At 50.8% G+C, this 14,879-nt stretch overlaps 14 non-coding genes across 14 annotated transcripts; all 14 read right to left on the reverse strand.

The window, feature by feature from the left end:
* Window positions 1-269: 269 nt before the first annotated feature.
* Window positions 270-341, reverse strand: trnap-cgg (transfer RNA proline (anticodon CGG)). The gene has a single exon. It is a non-coding gene; the product is annotated as a tRNA-Pro (tRNA).
* A 1,081-nt stretch (window positions 342-1,422) lies between these two features.
* On the reverse strand, window positions 1,423-1,494 carry trnap-cgg (transfer RNA proline (anticodon CGG)). The gene has a single exon. It is a non-coding gene; the product is annotated as a tRNA-Pro (tRNA).
* Window positions 1,495-2,584: 1,090 nt separating this feature from the next.
* Window positions 2,585-2,656, reverse strand: trnap-cgg (transfer RNA proline (anticodon CGG)). Its single transcript has one exon. It is a non-coding gene; the product is annotated as a tRNA-Pro (tRNA).
* Window positions 2,657-3,734: 1,078 nt separating this feature from the next.
* trnap-cgg (transfer RNA proline (anticodon CGG)) lies at window positions 3,735-3,806 on the reverse strand. Its single transcript has one exon. It is a non-coding gene; the product is annotated as a tRNA-Pro (tRNA).
* Window positions 3,807-4,923: 1,117 nt separating this feature from the next.
* trnap-cgg (transfer RNA proline (anticodon CGG)) lies at window positions 4,924-4,995 on the reverse strand. The gene has a single exon. It is a non-coding gene; the product is annotated as a tRNA-Pro (tRNA).
* Window positions 4,996-6,070: 1,075 nt separating this feature from the next.
* Window positions 6,071-6,142, reverse strand: trnap-cgg (transfer RNA proline (anticodon CGG)). Its single transcript has one exon. It is a non-coding gene; the product is annotated as a tRNA-Pro (tRNA).
* A 1,075-nt stretch (window positions 6,143-7,217) lies between these two features.
* Window positions 7,218-7,289, reverse strand: trnap-cgg (transfer RNA proline (anticodon CGG)). The gene has a single exon. It is a non-coding gene; the product is annotated as a tRNA-Pro (tRNA).
* A 478-nt stretch (window positions 7,290-7,767) lies between these two features.
* trnap-cgg (transfer RNA proline (anticodon CGG)) lies at window positions 7,768-7,839 on the reverse strand. Its single transcript has one exon. It is a non-coding gene; the product is annotated as a tRNA-Pro (tRNA).
* Window positions 7,840-8,953: 1,114 nt separating this feature from the next.
* trnap-cgg (transfer RNA proline (anticodon CGG)) lies at window positions 8,954-9,025 on the reverse strand. The gene has a single exon. It is a non-coding gene; the product is annotated as a tRNA-Pro (tRNA).
* Window positions 9,026-10,100: 1,075 nt separating this feature from the next.
* trnap-cgg (transfer RNA proline (anticodon CGG)) lies at window positions 10,101-10,172 on the reverse strand. Its single transcript has one exon. It is a non-coding gene; the product is annotated as a tRNA-Pro (tRNA).
* A 1,075-nt stretch (window positions 10,173-11,247) lies between these two features.
* trnap-cgg (transfer RNA proline (anticodon CGG)) lies at window positions 11,248-11,319 on the reverse strand. The gene has a single exon. It is a non-coding gene; the product is annotated as a tRNA-Pro (tRNA).
* A 478-nt stretch (window positions 11,320-11,797) lies between these two features.
* On the reverse strand, window positions 11,798-11,869 carry trnap-cgg (transfer RNA proline (anticodon CGG)). Its single transcript has one exon. It is a non-coding gene; the product is annotated as a tRNA-Pro (tRNA).
* Window positions 11,870-12,977: 1,108 nt separating this feature from the next.
* On the reverse strand, window positions 12,978-13,049 carry trnap-cgg (transfer RNA proline (anticodon CGG)). Its single transcript has one exon. It is a non-coding gene; the product is annotated as a tRNA-Pro (tRNA).
* A 1,087-nt stretch (window positions 13,050-14,136) lies between these two features.
* trnap-cgg (transfer RNA proline (anticodon CGG)) lies at window positions 14,137-14,208 on the reverse strand. The gene has a single exon. It is a non-coding gene; the product is annotated as a tRNA-Pro (tRNA).
* Window positions 14,209-14,879: the final 671 nt, after the last annotated feature.

Raw genomic sequence — 14,879 nt, forward strand, 5'->3', positions numbered from 1 at the left:
TCCTCCTCCTCAACAACAACAACAACAACAACAACAACAACAACAACAACAACAACAACAACAACAACAACAACAACAACAACGACGAACTTGTAAAAACACATTTTCTTTAAAGAAAACAAAACACACAGATGGCAGTCTGACTTCCCATCACCTACACAGCCAACAGTATCTGAGGTTGAAAGACCTCCCTGGTGCAGAGGAGCCCAGAAGCCAAACATCGAGAGAGAACAAACGAACGCTTCAGAGAATGCAAAGCAGGGCCAAGCGGGCTCGTCCGGGAGTTGAACCCGGGACCTCTCGCACCCGAAGCGAGAATCATACCCCTAGACCAACGAGCCAAGTTAACGGACGGTGTCGCAGTTTATGCTGGGCAAGCACGTAACTGCTTGGGGCAGACCGGGAGACCTACGGTCACTGACTGATAGCATGGACTGTAGCGCTGAAGTGTCTTTCCAGAACGGTAACCGTATCCCCAGTGAGACAGCACTGAGAGCATGGTTCAGCAGGCCCGCAAACAACTGAAAAGAATGCCTCTCCTTTGGTGCAGCTCAGGAGTACACGTTCAGCAAAGGTCTCCATAACAAGCCGGCAAACCACATTTCGTGCTCCTCCTCCTCCTCAACAACAACAACGAACTTGTAAAATACACATTTTCTTTAAAGAAAACAAAACACACAGATGACAGTCTGATTTCCCATCAGCTATACAGGCAACAGTATCTGAGGTCGATAGCTCTCCCTTGTGCAGAGGAGCCCAGAAGCCAGCCTTCAAGAGCAAATGAACGAACACTTCGGTGACTGCAAAGTGGGGCCAAGTGGGCTCGTCCTGGAGTTGAACCCAGGGCCTCTCACACCCTCAGCAAGAATCATACCCCTAGACCAACGAGCCAAGTTAACGGACAGTGTCGCAGTTTCTGCTGGGCAAGCGCGTAACTGATTGGGGCAGACCGGGAGACCTACGCTTACTGACTGATAGCATGGACTGTAGCGCTGACGAGTCTTTCCAGAACGGTAACCGTATCCCCAGTGAGACAGCACTGAGAGCATGGTTCAGCAGGCCTGCAAACAACTGAAAAGAATGCCTCTCCTTTGGTGCAGCTCAGGTGTACAGGTTCAACAAAGGTCTCCATAACAAGCCGGTAAACCACATTTCGTCCTCCTCCTCCTCAACAACACACTACATGTCCTCCTCCTCCTCAACAACAACAACAACAACAACAACAACAACAACAACGACGAACTTGTAAAAACACATTTTCTTTAAAGAAAACAAAACACACAGATGGCAGTCTGACTTCCAATCACCTACACAGCCAACAGTATCTGAGGTTGAAAGACCTCCCTGGTGCAGAGGAGCCCAGAAGCCAAACATCGAGATAGAACAAACGAACGCTTCAGAGAATGCAAAGCGGGGCCAAGCGGGCTCGTCCGGGAGTTGAACCCGGGACCTCTCGCACCCGAAGCGAGAATCATACCCCTAGACCAACGAGCCAAGTTAACGGACGGTGTCGCAGTTTATGCTGGGCAAGCACGTAACTGCTTGGGGCAGACCGGGAGACCTACGCTCACTGACTGATAGCATGGACTGTAGCGCTGAAGTGTCTTTCCAGAACGGTAACCGTATCCCCAGTGAGACAGCACTGAGAGCATGGTTCAGCAGGCCCGCAAACAACTGAAAAGAATGCCTCTCCTTTGGTGCAGCTCAGGAGTACACGTTCAGCAAAGGTCTCCATAACAAGCCGGCAAACCACATTTCGTGCTCCTCCTCCTCCTCAACAACAACAACGAACTTGTAAAATACACATTTTCTTTAAAGAAAACAAAACACACAGATGACAGTCTGATTTCCCATCAGCTATACAGGCAACAGTATCTAAGGTCGATAGCTCTCCCTTGTGCAGAGGAGCCCAGAAGCCAGCCTTCAAGAGCAAATGAACGAACACTTCGGTGACTGCAAAGTGGGGCCAAGTGGGCTCGTCCTGGAGTTGAACCCAGGGCCTCTCACACCCTCAGCAAGAATCATACCCCTAGACCAACGAGCCAAGTTAACGGACAGTGTCGCAGTTTCTGCTGGGCAAGCGCGTAACTGATTGGGGCAGACCGGGAGACCTACGCTTACTGACTGATAGCATGGACTGTAGCGCTGACGAGTCTTTCCAGAACGGTAACCGTATCCCCAGTGAGACAGCACTGAGAGCATGGTTCAGCAGGCCTGCAAACAACTGAAAAGAATGCCTCTCCTTTGGTGCAGCTCAGGTGTACAGGTTCAACAAAGGTCTCCATAACAAGCCGGTAAACCACATTTCGTCCTCCTCCTCCTCAACAACACACTACATGTCCTCCTCCTCCTCAACAACAACAACAACAACAACAACAACAACAACAACAACAACAACGACGAACTTGTAAAAACACATTTTCTTTAAAGAAAACAAAACACACAGATGGCAGTCTGACTTCCCATCACCTACACAGCCAACAGTATCTGAGGTTGAAAGACCTCCCTGGTGCAGAGGAGCCCAGAAGCCAAACATCGAGAGAGAACAAACGAACGCTTCAGAGAATGCAAAGCGGGGCCAAGCGGGCTCGTCCGGGAGTTGAACCCGGGACCTCTCGCACCCGAAGCGAGAATCATACCCCTAGACCAACGAGCCAAGTTAACGGACGGTGTCGCAGTTTCTGCTGGGCAAGCACGTAACTGCTTGGGGCAGACCGGGAGACCTACGCTCACTGACTGATAGCATGGACTGTAGCGCTGAAGTGTCTTTCCAGAACGGTAACCGTATCCCCAGTGAGACAGCACTGAGAGCATGGTTCAGCAGGCCCGCAAACAACTGAAAAGAATGCCTCTCCTTTGGTGCAGCTCAGGAGTACACGTTCAGCAAAGGTCTCCATAACAAGCCGGCAAACCACATTTCGTGCTCCTCCTCCTCCTCAACAACAACAACGAACTTGTAAAATACACATTTTCTTTAAAGAAAACAAAACACACAGATGACAGTCTGATTTCCCATCAGCTATACAGGCAACAGTATCTGAGGTCGATAGCTCTCCCTTGTGCAGAGGAGCCCAGAAGCCAGCCTTCAAGAGCAAATGAACGAACACTTCGGTGACTGCAAAGTGGGGCCAAGTGGGCTCGTCCTGGAGTTGAACCCAGGGCCTCTCACACCCTCAGCAAGAATCATACCCCTAGACCAACGAGCCAAGTTAACGGACAGTGTCGCAGTTTCTGCTGGGCAAGCGCGTAACTGATTGGGGCAGACCGGGAGACCTACGCTTACTGACTGATAGCATGGACTGTAGCGCTGACGAGTCTTTCCAGAACGGTAACCGTATCCCCAGTGAGACAGCACTGAGAGCATGGTTCAGCAGGCCTGCAAACAACTGAAAAGAATGCCTCTCCTTTGGTGCAGCTCAGGTGTACAGGTTCAACAAAGGTCTCCATAACAAGCCGGTAAACCACATTTCGTCCTCCTCCTCCTCAACAACACACTACATGTCCTCCTCCTCCTCAACAACAACAACAACAACAACAACAACAACAACGACGAACTTGTAAAAACACATTTTCTTTAAAGAAAACAAAACACACAGATGGCAGTCTGACTTCCCATCACCTACACAGCCAACAGTATCTGAGGTTGAAAGACCTCCCTGGTGCAGAGGAGCCCAGAAGCCAAACATCGAGAGAGAACAAACGAACGCTTCAGAGAATGCAAAGCGGGGCCAAGCGGGCTCGTCCGGGAGTTGAACCCGGGACCTCTCGCACCCGAAGCGAGAATCATACCCCTAGACCAACGAGCCAAGTTAACGGACGGTGTCGCAGTTTCTGCTGGGCAAGCACGTAACTGCTTGGGGCAGACCGGGAGACCTACGCTCACTGACTGATAGCATGGACTGTAGCGCTGAAGTGTCTTTCCAGAACGGTAACCGTATCCCCAGTGAGACAGCACTGAGAGCATGGTTCAGCAGGCCCGCAAACAACTGAAAAGAATGCCTCTCCTTTGGTGCAGCTCAGGAGTACACGTTCAGCAAAGGTCTCCATAACAAGCCGGCAAACCACATTTCGTGCTCCTCCTCCTCCTCAACAACAACAACGAACTTGTAAAATACACATTTTCTTTAAAGAAAACAAAACACACAGATGACAGTCTGATTTCCCATCAGCTATACAGGCAACAGTATCTGAGGTCGATAGCTCTCCCTTGTGCAGAGGAGCCCAGAAGCCAGCCTTCAAGAGCAAATGAACGAACACTTCGGTGACTGCAAAGTGGGGCCAAGTGGGCTCGTCCTGGAGTTGAACCCAGGGCCTCTCACACCCTCAGCAAGAATCATACCCCTAGACCAACGAGCCAAGTTAACGGACAGTGTCGCAGTTTCTGCTGGGCAAGCGCGTAACTGATTGGGGCAGACCGGGAGACCTACGCTTACTGACTGATAGCATGGACTGTAGCGCTGACGAGTCTTTCCAGAACGGTAACCGTATCCCCAGTGAGACAGCACTGAGAGCATGGTTCAGCAGGCCTGCAAACAACTGAAAAGAATGCCTCTCCTTTGGTGCAGCTCAGGTGTACAGGTTCAACAAAGGTCTCCATAACAAGCCGGTAAACCACATTTCGTCCTCCTCCTCCTCAACAACACACTACATGTCCTCCTCCTCCTCAACAACAACAACAACAACAACAACAACAACAACAACAACAACAACAACAACAACAACAACAACAACAACAACGACGAACTTGTAAAAACACATTTTCTTTAAAGAAAACAAAACACACAGATGGCAGTCTGACTTCCCATCACCTACACAGCCAACAGTATCTGAGGTTGAAAGACCTCCCTGGTGCAGAGGAGCCCAGAAGCCAAACATCGAGAGAGAACAAACGAACGCTTCAGAGAATGCAAAGCGGGGCCAAGCGGGCTCGTCCGTGAGTTGAACCCGGGACCTCTCGCACCCGAAGCGAGAATCATACCCCTAGACCAACGAGCCAAGTTAACGGACAGTGTCGCAGTTTCTGCTGGGCAAGCACGTAACTGCTTGGGGCAGACCGGGAGACCTACGCTCACTGACTGATAGCATGGACTGTAGCGCTGAAGTGTCTTTCCAGAACGGTAACCGTATCCCCAGTGAGACAGCACTGAGAGCATGGTTCAGCAGGCCCGCAAACAACTGAAAAGAATGCCTCTCCTTTGGTGCAGCTCAGGAGTACACGTTCAGCAAAGGTCTCCATAACAAGCCGGCAAACCACATTTCGTGCTCCTCCTCCTCCTCAACAACAACAACGAACTTGTAAAATACACATTTTCTTTAAAGAAAACAAAACACACAGATGACAGTCTGATTTCCCATCAGCTATACAGGCAACAGTATCTGAGGTCGATAGCTCTCCCTTGTGCAGAGGAGCCCAGAAGCCAGCCTTCAAGAGCAAATGAACGAACACTTCGGTGACTGCAAAGTGGGGCCAAGTGGGCTCGTCCTGGAGTTGAACCCAGGGCCTCTCACACCCTCAGCAAGAATCATACCCCTAGACCAACGAGCCAAGTTAACGGACAGTGTCGCAGTTTCTGCTGGGCAAGCGCGTAACTGATTGGGGCAGACCGGGAGACCTACGCTTACTGACTGATAGCATGGACTGTAGCGCTGACGAGTCTTTCCAGAACGGTAACCGTATCCCCAGTGAGACAGCACTGAGAGCATGGTTCAGCAGGCCTGCAAACAACTGAAAAGAATGCCTCTCCTTTGGTGCAGCTCAGGTGTACAGGTTCAACAAAGGTCTCCATAACAAGCCGGTAAACCACATTTCGTCCTCCTCCTCCTCAACAACACACTACATGTCCTCCTCCTCCTCAACAACAACAACAACAACAACAACAACGACGACGAACTTGTAAAAACACATTTTCTTTAAAGAAAACAAAACACACAGATGGCAGTCTGACTTCCCATCACCTACACAGCCAACAGTATCTGAGGTTGAAAGACCTCCCTGGTGCAGAGGAGCCCAGAAGCCAAACATCGAGAGAGAACAAACGAACGCTTCAGAGAATGCAAAGCGGGGCCAAGCGGGCTCGTCCGGGAGTTGAACCCGGGACCTCTCGCACCCGAAGCGAGAATCATACCCCTAGACCAACGAGCCAAGTTAACGGACAGTGTCGCAGTTTCTGCTGGGCAAGCACGTAACTGCTTGGGGCAGACCGGGAGACCTACGCTCACTGACTGATAGCATGGACTGTAGCGCTGAAGTGTCTTTCCAGAACGGTAACCGTATCCCCAGTGAGACAGCACTGAGAGCATGGTTCAGCAGGCCCGCAAACAACTGAAAAGAATGCCTCTCCTTTGGTGCAGCTCAGGAGTACACGTTCAGCAAAGGTCTCCATAACAAGCCGGCAAACCACATTTCGTGCTCCTCCTCCTCCTCAACAACAACAACGAACTTGTAAAATACACATTTTCTTTAAAGAAAACAAAACACACAGATGACAGTCTGATTTCCCATCAGCTATACAGGCAACAGTATCTGAGGTCAATAGCTCTCCCTTGTGCAGAGGAGCCCAGAAGCCAGCCTTCAAGAGCAAATGAACGAACACTTCGGTGACTGCAAAGTGGGGCCAAGTGGGCTCGTCCTGGAGTTGAACCCAGGGCCTCTCACACCCTCAGCAAGAATCATACCCCTAGACCAACGAGCCAAGTTAACGGACAGTGTCGCAGTTTCTGCTGGGCAAGCGCGTAACTGATTGGGGCAGACCGGGAGACCTACGCTTACTGACTGATAGCATGGACTGTAGCGCTGACGAGTCTTTCCAGAACGGTAACCGTATCCCCAGTGAGACAGCACTGAGAGCATGGTTCAGCAGGCCTGCAAACAACTGAAAAGAATGCCTCTCCTTTGGTGCAGCTCAGGTGTACAGGTTCAACAAAGGTCTCCATAACAAGCCGGTAAACCACATTTCGTCCTCCTCCTCCTCAACAACACACTACATGTCCTCCTCCTCCTCAACAACAACAACAACAACAACAACAACAACGACGAACTTGTAAAAACACATTTTCTTTAAAGAAAACAAAAGACACAGATGGCAGTCTGACTTCCCATCACCTACACAGCCAACAGTATCTGAGGTTGAAAGACCTCCCTGGTGCAGAGGAGCCCAGAAGCCAAACATCGAGAGAGAACAAACGAACGCTTCAGAGAATGCAAAGCGGGGCCAAGCGGGCTCGTCCGGGAGTTGAACCCGGGACCTCTCGCACCCGAAGCGAGAATCATACCCCTAGACCAACGAGCCAAGTTAACGGACAGTGTCGCAGTTTCTGCTGGGCAAGCACGTAACTGCTTGGGGCAGACCGGGAGACCTACGCTCACTGACTGATAGCATGGACTGTAGCGCTGAAGTGTCTTTCCAGAACGGTAACCGTATCCCCAGTGAGACAGCACTGAGAGCATGGTTCAGCAGGCCCGCAAACAACTGAAAAGAATGCCTCTCCTTTGGTGCAGCTCAGGAGTACACGTTCAGCAAAGGTCTCCATAACAAGCCGGCAAACCACATTTCGTGCTCCTCCTCCTCCTCAACAACAACAACGAACTTGTAAAATACACATTTTCTTTAAAGAAAACAAAACACACAGATGACAGTCTGATTTCCCATCAGCTATACAGGCAACAGTATCTGAGGTCGATAGCTCTCCCTTGTGCAGAGGAGCCCAGAAGCCAGCCTTCAAGAGCAAATGAACGAACACTTCGGTGACTGCAAAGCGGGGCCAAGCGGGCTCGTCCGGGAGTTGAACCCGGGACCTCTCGCACCCGAAGCGAGAATCATACCCCTAGACCAACGAGCCAAGTTAACGGACAGTGTAGCAGTTTCTGCTGGGCAAGCACGTAACTGCTTGGGGCAGACCGGGAGACCTACGCTCACTGACTGATAGCATGGACTGTAGCGCTGAAGTGTCTTTCCAGAACGGTAACCGTATCCCCAGTGAGACAGCACTGAGAGCATGGTTCAGCAGGCCCGCAAACAACTGAAAAGAATGCCTCTCCTTTGGTGCAGCTCAGGAGTACACGTTCAGCAAAGGTCTCCATAACAAGCCGGCAAACCACATTTCGTGCTCCTCCTCCTCCTCAACAACAACAACGAACTTGTAAAATACACATTTTCTTTAAAGAAAACAAAACACACAGATGACAGTCTGATTTCCCATCAGCTATACAGGCAACAGTATCTGAGGTCGATAGCTCTCCCTTGTGCAGAGGAGCCCAGAAGCCAGCCTCCAAGAGCAAATGAACGAACACTTCGGTGACTGCAAAGTGGGGCCAAGTGGGCTCGTCCCGGAGTTGAACCCAGGGCCTCTCACACCCTCAGCAAGAATCATACCCCTAGACCAACGAGCCAAGTTAACGGACAGTGTCGCAGTTTCTGCTGGGCAAGCGCGTAACTGATTGGGGCAGACCGGGAGACCTACGCTCACTGACTGATAGCATGGACTGTAGCGCTGACGAGTCTTTCCAGAACGGTAACCGTATCCCCAGTGAGACAGCACTGAGAGCATGGTTCAGCAGGCCTGCAAACAACTGAAAAGAATGCCTCTCCTTTGGTGCAGCTCAGGTGTACAGGTTCAACAAAGGTCTCCATAACAAGCCGGTAAACCACATTTCGTCCTCCTCCTCCTCAACAACACACTACATGTCCTCCTCCTCCTCAACAACAACAACAACAACAACAACAACAACAACAACAACAACAACAACAACAACAACAACAACAACAACGACGAACTTGTAAAAACACATTTTCTTTAAAGAAAACAAAACACACAGATGGCAGTCTGACTTCCCATCACCTACACAGCCAACAGTATCTGAGGTTGAAAGACCTCCCTGGTGCAGAGGAGCCCAGAAGCCAAACATCGAGAGAGAACAAACGAACGCTTCAGAGAATGCAAAGCGGGGCCAAGCGGGCTCGTCCGGGAGTTGAACCCGGGACCTCTCGCACCCGAAGCGAGAATCATACCCCTAGACCAACGAGCCAAGTTAACGGACGGTGTCGCAGTTTATGCTGGGCAAGCACGTAACTGCTTGGGGCAGACCGGGAGACCTACGCTCACTGACTGATAGCATGGACTGTAGCGCTGAAGTGTCTTTCCAGAACGGTAACCGTATCCCCAGTGAGACAGCACTGAGAGCATGGTTCAGCAGGCCCGCAAACAACTGAAAAGAATGCCTCTCCTTTGGTGCAGCTCAGGAGTACACGTTCAGCAAAGGTCTCCATAACAAGCCGGCAAACCACATTTCGTGCTCCTCCTCCTCCTCAACAACAACAACGAACTTGTAAAATACACATTTTCTTTAAAGAAAACAAAACACACAGATGACAGTCTGATTTCCCATCAGCTATACAGGCAACAGTATCTGAGGTCGATAGCTCTCCCTTGTGCAGAGGAGCCCAGAAGCCAGCCTCCAAGAGCAAATGAACGAACACTTCGGTGACTGCAAAGTGGGGCCAAGTGGGCTCGTCCCGGAGTTGAACCCAGGGCCTCTCACACCCTCAGCAAGAATCATACCCCTAGACCAACGAGCCAAGTTAACGGACAGTGTCGCAGTTTCTGCTGGGCAAGCGCGTAACTGATTGGGGCAGACCGGGAGACCTACGCTTACTGACTGATAGCATGGACTGTAGCGCTGACGAGTCTTTCCAGAACGGTAACCGTATCCCCAGTGAGACAGCACTGAGAGCATGGTTCAGCAGGCCTGCAAACAACTGAAAAGAATGCCTCTCCTTTGGTGCAGCTCAGGTGTACAGGTTCAACAAAGGTCTCCATAACAAGCCGGTAAACCACATTTCGTCCTCCTCCTCCTCAACAACACACTACATGTCCTCCTCCTCCTCAACAACAACAACAACAACAACAACAACAACGACGAACTTGTAAAAACACATTTTCTTTAAAGAAAACAAAACACACAGATGGCAGTCTGACTTCCCATCACCTACACAGCCAACAGTATCTGAGGTTGAAAGACCTCCCTGGTGCAGAGGAGCCCAGAAGCCAAACATCGAGAGAGAACAAACGAACGCTTCAGAGAATGCAAAGCGGGGCCAAGCGGGCTCGTCCGGGAGTTGAACCCGGGACCTCTCGCACCCGAAGCGAGAATCATACCCCTAGACCAACGAGCCAAGTTAACGGACAGTGTCGCAGTTTCTGCTGGGCAAGCACGTAACTGCTTGGGGCAGACCGGGAGACCTACGCTCACTGACTGATAGCATGGACTGTAGCGCTGAAGTGTCTTTCCAGAACGGTAACCGTATCCCCAGTGAGACAGCACTGAGAGCATGGTTCAGCAGGCCCGCAAACAACTGAAAAGAATGCCTCTCCTTTGGTGCAGCTCAGGAGTACACGTTCAGCAAAGGTCTCCATAACAAGCCGGCAAACCACATTTCGTGCTCCTCCTCCTCCTCAACAACAACAACGAACTTGTAAAATACACATTTTCTTTAAAGAAAACAAAACACACAGATGACAGTCTGATTTCCCATCAGCTATACAGGCAACAGTATCTGAGGTCAATAGCTCTCCCTTGTGCAGAGGAGCCCAGAAGCCAGCCTTCAAGAGCAAATGAACGAACACTTCGGTGACTGCAAAGTGGGGCCAAGTGGGCTCGTCCTGGAGTTGAACCCAGGGCCTCTCACACCCTCAGCAAGAATCATACCCCTAGACCAACGAGCCAAGTTAACGGACAGTGTCGCAGTTTCTGCTGGGCAAGCGCGTAACTGATTGGGGCAGACCGGGAGACCTACGCTTACTGACTGATAGCATGGACTGTAGCGCTGACGAGTCTTTCCAGAACGGTAACCGTATCCCCAGTGAGACAGCACTGAGAGCATGGTTCAGCAGGCCTGCAAACAACTGAAAAGAATGCCTCTCCTTTGGTGCAGCTCAGGTGTACAGGTTCAACAAAGGTCTCCATAACAAGCCGGTAAACCACATTTCGTCCTCCTCCTCCTCAACAACACACTACATGTCCTCCTCCTCCTCAACAACAACAACAACAACAACAACAACAACGACGAACTTGTAAAAACACATTTTCTTTAAAGAAAACAAAAGACACAGATGGCAGTCTGACTTCCCATCACCTACACAGCCAACAGTATCTGAGGTTGAAAGACCTCCCTGGTGCAGAGGAGCCCAGAAGCCAAACATCGAGAGAGAACAAACGAACGCTTCAGAGAATGCAAAGCGGGGCCAAGCGGGCTCGTCCGGGAGTTGAACCCGGGACCTCTCGCACCCGAAGCGAGAATCATACCCCTAGACCAACGAGCCAAGTTAACGGACAGTGTCGCAGTTTCTGCTGGGCAAGCACGTAACTGCTTGGGGCAGACCGGGAGACCTACGCTCACTGACTGATAGCATGGACTGTAGCGCTGAAGTGTCTTTCCAGAACGGTAACCGTATCCCCAGTGAGACAGCACTGAGAGCATGGTTCAGCAGGCCCGCAAACAACTGAAAAGAATGCCTCTCCTTTGGTGCAGCTCAGGAGTACACGTTCAGCAAAGGTCTCCATAACAAGCCGGCAAACCACATTTCGTGCTCCTCCTCCTCCTCAACAACAACAACGAACTTGTAAAATACACATTTTCTTTAAAGAAAACAAAACACACAGATGACAGTCTGATTTCCCATCAGCTATACAGGCAACAGTATCTGAGGTCGATAGCTCTCCCTTGTGCAGAGGAGCCCAGAAGCCAGCCTTCAAGAGCAAATGAACGAACACTTCGGTGACTGCAAAGCGGGGCCAAGCGGGCTCGTCCGGGAGTTGAACCCGGGACCTCTCGCACCCGAAGCGAGAATCATACCCCTAGACCAACGAGCCAAGTTAACGGACAGTGTAGCAGTTTCTGCTGGGCAAGCACGTAACTGCTTGGGGCAGACCGGGAGACCTACGCTCACTGACTGATAGCATGGACTGTAGCGCTGAAGTGTCTTTCCAGAACGGTAACCGTATCCCCAGTGAGACAGCACTGAGAGCATGGTTCAGCAGGCCCGCAAACAACTGAAAAGAATGCCTCTCCTTTGGTGCAGCTCAGGAGTACACGTTCAGCAAAGGTCTCCATAACAAGCCGGCAAACCACATTTCGTGCTCCTCCTCCTCCTCAACAACAACAACGAACTTGTAAAATACACATTTTCTTTAAAGAAAACAAAACACACAGATGACAGTCTGATTTCCCATCAGCTATACAGGCAACAGTATCTGAGGTCGATAGCTCTCCCTTGTGCAGAGGAGCCCAGAAGCCAGCCTCCAAGAGCAAATGAACGAACACTTCGGTGACTGCAAAGTGGGGCCAAGTGGGCTCGTCCCGGAGTTGAACCCAGGGCCTCTCACACCCTCAGCAAGAATCATACCCCTAGACCAACGAGCCAAGTTAACGGACAGTGTCGCAGTTTCTGCTGGGCAAGCGCGTAACTGATTGGGGCAGACCGGGAGACCTACGCTTACTGACTGATAGCATGGACTGTAGCGCTGACGAGTCTTTCCAGAACGGTAACCGTATCCCCAGTGAGACAGCACTGAGAGCATGGTTCAGCAGGCCTGCAAACAACTGAAAAGAATGCCTCTCCTTTGGTGCAGCTCAGGTGTACAGGTTCAACAAAGGTCTCCATAACAAGCCGGTAAACCACATTTCGTCCTCCTCCTCCTCAACAACACACTACATGTCCTCCTCCTCCTCAACAACAACAACAACAACAACAACAACAACAACAACAACAACAACAACAACAACAACAACAACGACGAACTTGTAAAAACACATTTTCTTTAAAGAAAACAAAACACACAGATGGCAGTCTGACTTCCCATCACCTACACAGCCAACAGTATCTGAGGTTGAAAGACCTCCCTGGTGCAGAGGAGCCCAGAAGCCAAACATCGAGAGAGAACAAACGAACGCTTCAGAGAATGCAAAGCGGGGCCAAGCGGGCTCGTCCGGGAGTTGAACCCGGGACCTCTCGCACCCGAAGCGAGAATCATACCCCTAGACCAACGAGCCAAGTTAACGGACGGTGTCGCAGTTTATGCTGGGCAAGCACGTAACTGCTTGGGGCAGACCGGGAGACCTACGCTCACTGACTGATAGCATGGACTGTAGCGCTGAAGTGTCTTTCCAGAACGGTAACCGTATCCCCAGTGAGACAGCACTGAGAGCATGGTTCAGCAGGCCCGCAAACAACTGAAAAGAATGCCTCTCCTTTGGTGCAGCTCAGGAGTACACGTTCAGCAAAGGTCTCCATAACAAGCCGGCAAACCACATTTCGTGCTCCTCCTCCTCCTCAACAACAACAACGAACTTGTAAAATACACATTTTCTTTAAAGAAAACAAAACACACAGATGACAGTCTGATTTCCCATCAGCTATACAGGCAACAGTATCTGAGGTCGATAGCTCTCCCTTGTGCAGAGGAGCCCAGAAGCCAGCCTCCAAGAGCAAATGAACGAACACTTCGGTGACTGCAAAGTGGGGCCAAGTGGGCTCGTCCCGGAGTTGAACCCAGGGCCTCTCACACCCTCAGCAAGAATCATACCCCTAGACCAACGAGCCAAGTTAACGGACAGTGTCGCAGTTTCTGCTGGGCAAGCGCGTAACTGATTGGGGCAGACCGGGAGACCTACGCTTACTGACTGATAGCATGGACTGTAGCGCTGACGAGTCTTTCCAGAACGGTAACCGTATCCCCAGTGAGACAGCACTGAGAGCATGGTTCAGCAGGCCTGCAAACAACTGAAAAGAATGCCTCTCCTTTGGTGCAGCTCAGGTGTACAGGTTCAACAAAGGTCTCCATAACAAGCCGGTAAACCACATTTCGTCCTCCTCCTCCTCAACAACACACTACATGTCCTCCTCCTCCTCAACAACAACAACAACAACAACAACAACAACAACAACAACAACGACGAACTTGTAAAAACACATTTTCTTTAAAGAAAACAAAACACACAGATGGCAGTCTGACTTCCCATCACCTACACAGCCAACAGTATCTGAGGTTGAAAGACCTCCCTGGTGCAGAGGAGCCCAGAAGCCAAACATCGAGAGAGAACAAACGAACGCTTCAGAGAATGCAAAGCGGGGCCAAGCGGGCTCGTCCGGGAGTTGAACCCGGGACCTCTCGCACCCGAAGCGAGAATCATACCCCTAGACCAACGAGCCAAGTTAACGGACGGTGTCGCAGTTTATGCTGGGCAAGCACGTAACTGCTTGGGGCAGACCGGGAGACCTACGCTCACTGACTGATAGCATGGACTGTAGCGCTGAAGTGTCTTTCCAGAACGGTAACCGTATCCCCAGTGAGACAGCACTGAGAGCATGGTTCAGCAGGCCCGCAAACAACTGAAAAGAATGCCTCTCCTTTGGTGCAGCTCAGGAGTACACGTTCAGCAAAGGTCTCCATAACAAGCCGGCAAACCACATTTCGTGCTCCTCCTCCTCCTCAACAACAACAACGAACTTGTAAAATACACATTTTCTTTAAAGAAAACAAAACACACAGATGACAGTCTGATTTCCCATCAGCTATACAGGCAACAGTATCTAAGGTCGATAGCTCTCCCTTGTGCAGAGGAGCCCAGAAGCCAGCCTTCAAGAGCAAATGAACGAACACTTCGGTGACTGCAAAGTGGGGCCAAGTGGGCTCGTCCTGGAGTTGAACCCAGGGCCTCTCACACCCTCAGCAAGAATCATACCCCTAGACCAACGAGCCAAGTTAACGGACAGTGTCGCAGTTTCTGCTGGGCAAGCGCGTAACTGATTGGGGCAGACCGGGAGACCTACGCTTACTGACTGATAGCATGGACTGTAGCGCTGACGAGTCTTTCCAGAAC

Source organism: Amia ocellicauda, chromosome 2, assembly GCF_036373705.1.
Source record: "Amia ocellicauda isolate fAmiCal2 chromosome 2, fAmiCal2.hap1, whole genome shotgun sequence".
NCBI lineage: Eukaryota > Metazoa > Chordata > Actinopteri > Amiiformes > Amiidae > Amia > Amia ocellicauda.